This window comes from Monomorium pharaonis, chromosome 6 (assembly GCF_013373865.1).
Source record: "Monomorium pharaonis isolate MP-MQ-018 chromosome 6, ASM1337386v2, whole genome shotgun sequence".
In the NCBI taxonomy this organism is placed as follows: Eukaryota; Metazoa; Arthropoda; class Insecta; order Hymenoptera; family Formicidae; genus Monomorium; species Monomorium pharaonis.
The window spans coordinates 7,899,873-7,906,010 of NC_050472.1; the positions used below are offsets into that span (position 1 = coordinate 7,899,873).

At 26.8% G+C, this 6,138-nt stretch overlaps 1 long non-coding RNA gene across 1 annotated transcript; it reads left to right on the forward strand.

The window, feature by feature from the left end:
* The first annotated feature begins 264 nt into the window (after positions 1–264).
* On the forward strand, positions 265–5,891 carry LOC118645904. The gene is made up of 3 exons (XR_004963546.1): positions 265–966; positions 1,037–1,127; positions 4,103–5,891. It is a non-coding gene; the product is annotated as an uncharacterized LOC118645904 (long non-coding RNA).
* Positions 5,892–6,138: the final 247 nt, after the last annotated feature.

Consider the following 6,138-nt stretch of genomic DNA (forward strand, 5'->3'; position numbering starts at 1 on the left):
AAACTATAAAAAATTACTATTTTTTTGACTATTTTTAACAAAAATTTTTACTAAAATTTTGTTCTATTCTACTACTTTATTGACGTTTTTTAACATTTTATTTTTATCCGAGTATTATTGATTCCGTAAAGATATTTTTTTGTTAATAATTGTTTAATGAAAACATCCCAGATAGCACAGAGAGTTAAAAAAAACTCAATTATATGTCACTAATTTTGTCACCAATTATGAATTCTTTTTGAATATTTTTTTATAAAAATAATTCTTTTTGCATCTCGAAAGGAATTCATAATTGGTAACATAAAATTGAATCCTTTTTGAATTTTTGTGCTATCTGAGATGCCCTTTCTTAAAAACTATAACATATTTTGTTACATGTGCGTCAAAAGTGGTCTCTCTTGTGTTACTTTTTTGTCGAAAAAGTCGCCAATTTCAGCACTTTAACATTATTGCATATATAGTCCTTGTCCTTTAAAAGACATAGATTGTAGTAGAAACATTCCAACACGATTTTTGTCAGCATGTTTATTATAACACTAGTAATCACGTCATTTGGCGACACGCATATAGTAACTCTCGCAGAATTGCCGACGCTTCGTTGTTTTTGCGAATCTACCCTAACCTGTCAATTTGTAACACTCAAAGCACTTAAAGGGCTAATACACATTGACACGAATAACAAAAACTATGGTGTGTAACACAAGTAGTTGTTCTTTGACATTTATGTCAAAAAGACTAATTTACGCCTTCGTTACATATTAATGTACTATTTTTTATATTAATTTTATTGCTATAAACTTCTATTTTCAAGACAACAACATTTTCAAATATTTAATGCTAAATTATTTGCAGTTATCGTATAAAAAAGGCAATAGAAATTTACACTCGAAGTATTAATCTCGAAAACAAAAATTTGGTTGATAATAGTTTTATTTACGGTGTACATATTCATCGAAAAGCAATGCTGTGAGTATTTACATTCTATAATAAAATATCTCTGTGTGTTATATATGTAATAATAATTTATTTTTTAAAGGTTTTCCGATTATTTAGTATCTAACTTTGAGATGTCATTTATGTTTCAAGTAATATTTGGAGTATCTGCTTTGAGTCTTAACATTTTCCAAGTAAGTTTTATTTATAAATCCGTATTTAATAAATATTGTATATCATGTTTTTATGCTGTTTTATATTTGTTTAACAATCTTTATTATACTTTGAACAATAATTTTGACAATTTAGATTAAAAATTTTAATGACATTTACAAAAGAAAATTTTTAATTCTAATTTTATAATGTTATTGATGACTATCAAATTATCTAAATTTTAAATTTATATTCAAATTTTTAAGTTATTTATTAGTCCTATTTTAATTATTATTGTTAATATTACGTTGCCTGAAAAACAATACCCGAGAAAAAATAATTATATGTAAGCATATATAATTATAAATTAACATTATATACAATTGTATTAAAAAAATGGCATTATACAATCGTATACGATTGTATGTAACCATATATAGATATATATAACAACATAACCATATATAATTATATACAACTACATATAATTATATATAATTATATATAATTGACATTATAATTATATATAATTGACATTATATACAATCGTATCAGATTGTATGTAACCAGGGTTGGGAACGTTACCTTAACAAAGTAACGCGTTACCGTTACCGTTACTTTTTGTAAAAAGTAACTCGTTACCGTTACTCGTTACTTATTTTAAAAAGTAACGCGTTACCGTTACCGTTACTTAGAAAATAACAATTCGTTACTTTTTTCGTTACTTTTTTGAAATGCTAAAGTAAAATGTTAAATTATAAAATTACATTATTTAATAATCAATATTAAAACTTAAAATTTTAAACTAGTTTCTAATATATAGCAAGCTTTTTTATATTAAACTCAATTAATAATTATTCTAATTTTTTATATTAATATCTTTATTTTTTTAATATACTTATCTTTATAAGAATTTATATTGTAATTCACAAATGTCATTTTGTCAAAAATTTTTAATAAACTTTGTTTTTAAAAATTAATGTTATATAAGCATTCCAATATTCATTACTAGTATTGAAAATCTATAGTTCAGTTTCATATACATATATTATAGACTTTTAGACTTTTAATACTAGCAGTGACTATCGGAATGCAGCCTATATAAGGTAGAGAATATTTTTCAAACATATATTTAAAATATATATTATAAAATATGGAAATAAATATTTTATAATTGCATTTATTGCACGTAATCTATAATCTAGCAGATAGGTTATACATATTGTATGTATTTGCGTATTGAAGACGACTATCTATAGTCTTTTAAATCTCAAAATAAAAGGTTTACGCATCGCATTAACAAGATATTTCAACAGGGCATTCTCATGTGACATTGACTTCCAGCGCCCTATATCGGAATATTTTTATCCAATTAAGAATAATGCGCGCGACCAGTACGCGATCTATTGAACAGATATAAAAGATATAGGGAACTAAAGTAACGATAAAAGTAACGGCTGAATTCGTTACCGTTACTGTAAAAATGTAACGACGTTACCGTTACCGTTACAGACATAAAAAAGTAACGAGCGTTACCAAAAAAATGTAACGAAAACGGTAACGGCGTTACAAGTAACGCGTTACTTTCAATCCTGTATGTAACCATATATAGATATATAAATATTTATATATAAATAACCGTATATAGATATTTCTATAACCACATATAATTCTATAACCATATAATTCATTCGACTGAAGTGAACGATTCACTTTTCTTGTAGCAAATCGTTCACTTAACTAAAATGAGTAAATCAAAAAAGTACTGTGTGGCAGTCCTGTTCCACATTAGACAGGAACAAGAAGCTAATTTTTGCTTGCCTTAACCACGTTACGGGTGGTCTTTATGTAGCCGATCGGCTGCACTTTGCTTCCGAGAGAGTACGCCGCCTATCGACCGCGCCGCGCACTAACTAGCGGGCAAGTCTGCATATCTAATTGTATATAATTGTATGTGGCGCCATATATAATGCTGTGTAAGTAGTGCACCCTATATATAATTATATTATATAGTATTATATAGTATTATATACACTCATATATAGTATAGCTATATATACTAATGTGGATTATCTGGGCTTGTATACAATCAGATATAACACCATATCTGATTGCTTTCGCCGGCGAGTTGCTTTCGCCAATTGGACGAACGGAAAGATATCTTTTAGTCCACTTTGGCTTTACTGAAAAGACAACTATAATTTTTTAACTTTGCTTTAATTAGTCAAATTCTAATTCAATCTCAATCTGACATGGCTTTGATTGCCTAAAGTTTGTCTTTAGATACAATTTCGTTAACTATGAAGTTTTTAACGATATATTAGGTATATAGTTGTATACTATATATATATATATATATATAGTTGTATATAATACTGTATATAGTGTATATAATTAAGATAGAATGCACTATTCACATAGCATTATATCGGGCGCCACATTCAATTATATACAATTAGATATGGTGCTATATCTGATTGTATATAGGAGCATTGATTGCATATGAGACCATATATATGATTAAATATAATACCATATAAAAACATATATAATTATATATAATTGTATATACATATACCAGATATAATTATATATGATTATACATAAACATTTTTTCCCGGGATCTTAAAACTATATTTTGTATAATAGATTGTTAGATTACCTATTTAATTTAAATTGTGATATAAAAATTGATTTTAACATTCATACTCGTACATTAGTTTTTTCAGATCTTATCATCTAAACTTAATGCTGAGAAACTTCTAATACATATTATGATAATATTATGTCTTTATATATATTTGTTTTTTTCCAATTTTATCGGACAAGAAATTACAGATCATTATAGTCTTATATTTATCACTGCGTAAGGAATATTGTAGTTTACTATAATTGTTTTACAACTTTAATAACAAATGTAAAAATTAATATAATACACACATACATACATATGGACTGAAAATCATTTATAAATATTTTTTTCTTAAATTACTTGATATTATGTTACTGCACGTAGATACGAAGTCCGGTGGTACGAAACTCCTCTATATATACAAAAATTAATACAATTTTTGTTATTAAGAGGCAACAAAGCTTTTGGTTTGAAAATTGGTAAAATGCCCGTGGGATCCTTACCATGTTTTGCTACGGTATAAAACATTTCACATATGTCATAATATATTATATTTTAAGATATTCTAAGATAAGAAAATAAAACTGTTGTTTTTTGTTATAGCTAACAAATGCGTCCTTGTCTTATTTTATTGCCATGAATTCTATTAAAAATTGATAGAAGTTATGATCAATCAATGTACATTATTAAAATGTAAAATGGGCAAAGAATATTTTGTTTAATCAAATAGAATGTAATAAATATATAATAAATATATAAATATGTAAATAAAAATACAAATGTGTATATGAAGAGACACGGCATTGTCTTGCAGCAAGTGAACGCGCAGCACGAGACCACACTGTGTTATACGCAAGTACACGGTTTGCAAGCATCCGAGATTATCAGATCTCAATAACGATTGAATCGATCGAGTTGTAACTCAATCGAAAACGTGAGTTTAATTTGTATTAAAAAACTGTTTACCATATATATTTTTTATTTACATGCCCTATGAGGAAAAATATCGTAATGCAAAATCCAAAATATAGATTTTTTTATTTAAGACGTTATACAAAAGTAAGACGTCATTCAAAAGCTTTGTCTTGGATTTGATTTTTTTCCTTAAAGGAAAATATCACTTAGGTTGATAAAGGAAAACTCCACAACTTGGCGCATTTTTTTACCTTTTTTAAAAAGGTAATTTTGTTTTGGATACTGTTTAACGACAAAAAGATCTTGTTGCTATTATTATTGCTTGTACACTGCAAATTTGTACATTTATTGTGTACTTATTTAACACTAATAACAACACAACAAGTATTACGAAACTGGTGAGTGCGTCCATTAATCAATGACGAGAAGAAGTAGAATTTTATTCTAACCTCGTATCTGAAATATTCTCGTAAGCTCATGAAAAATTTTTTGCATTTAGTCGTATGTGGTCTGAACCATTTAATACTCCATTAACAATATTACATCATCTCTAAAAAGCCGAAGACGACCACTAGTGACCCGGACCGAATCGGAACTGGAACCGATAACCATTTTATAACTAGTTTTTTAGCCAGACCATAACCGTAAATCGTACACCATAACCATGTTCTGTTAAATTTACAGCACCAAAACCATAATCGAAACAATTAAATTATTTTTGTTTTACGATTTTTTGGGTATATTTTTTTGTTTCTTACAATTTACTTTTACATAATTTTTATATTTCTAATGCCGAAATTTCTTGACAAACATGATTATTTAGCAAATGTCGCATTATTAACGTATAATTTTTAATGTTTTTATATTTTAAACTATTTTAAAGATATAGAAAACAAATATTATTCCAAGAAGATACCAAATATTTTGACACTTGAGATATGCACATGTATTGTTTCAAAATATGAAAAGTGAACATGGGTAATAGATTGTGACGTAACAGCTGCGGGCTGTCGTACGTTACAAAAGCTTTAGCTACTCTTAGGGTAAACTCGAGTAAGATGGCCATAATTTTTTTAAATGCAAAGAACATACTTTTATTTTTATTATTTTTTAATAGCGTTTGGTATATTAATTCACTAAAGATTTAAGCATGTAAAACTATCAACATTAAAGAAAAAATACTTAATAAAAATTTTTTATTATTAAAATTTAATACATGAACATTGGCCATCTTTTACAACTTTTAAAGAAAAGATGATTATTGTAAAGAACATAAAATACCATAAAACTTTTGTATAAAACATTTTTTTATAAACCTTATATTTTCAAAGATATTTGCTAAAAATAAAAAAATGCGTTATCTTTGAGGAGTGGTTTCAACCCCTAAACGTCGAGATACGCCGCTAAAAAAAAATATGGGTCGAATAGTTTTTCATGTTCTACAACATATTTAAAGCTTATTAAAATCGGTGAGGGACAGTTCTGTCCGTTCCTTTGTTAGTGTG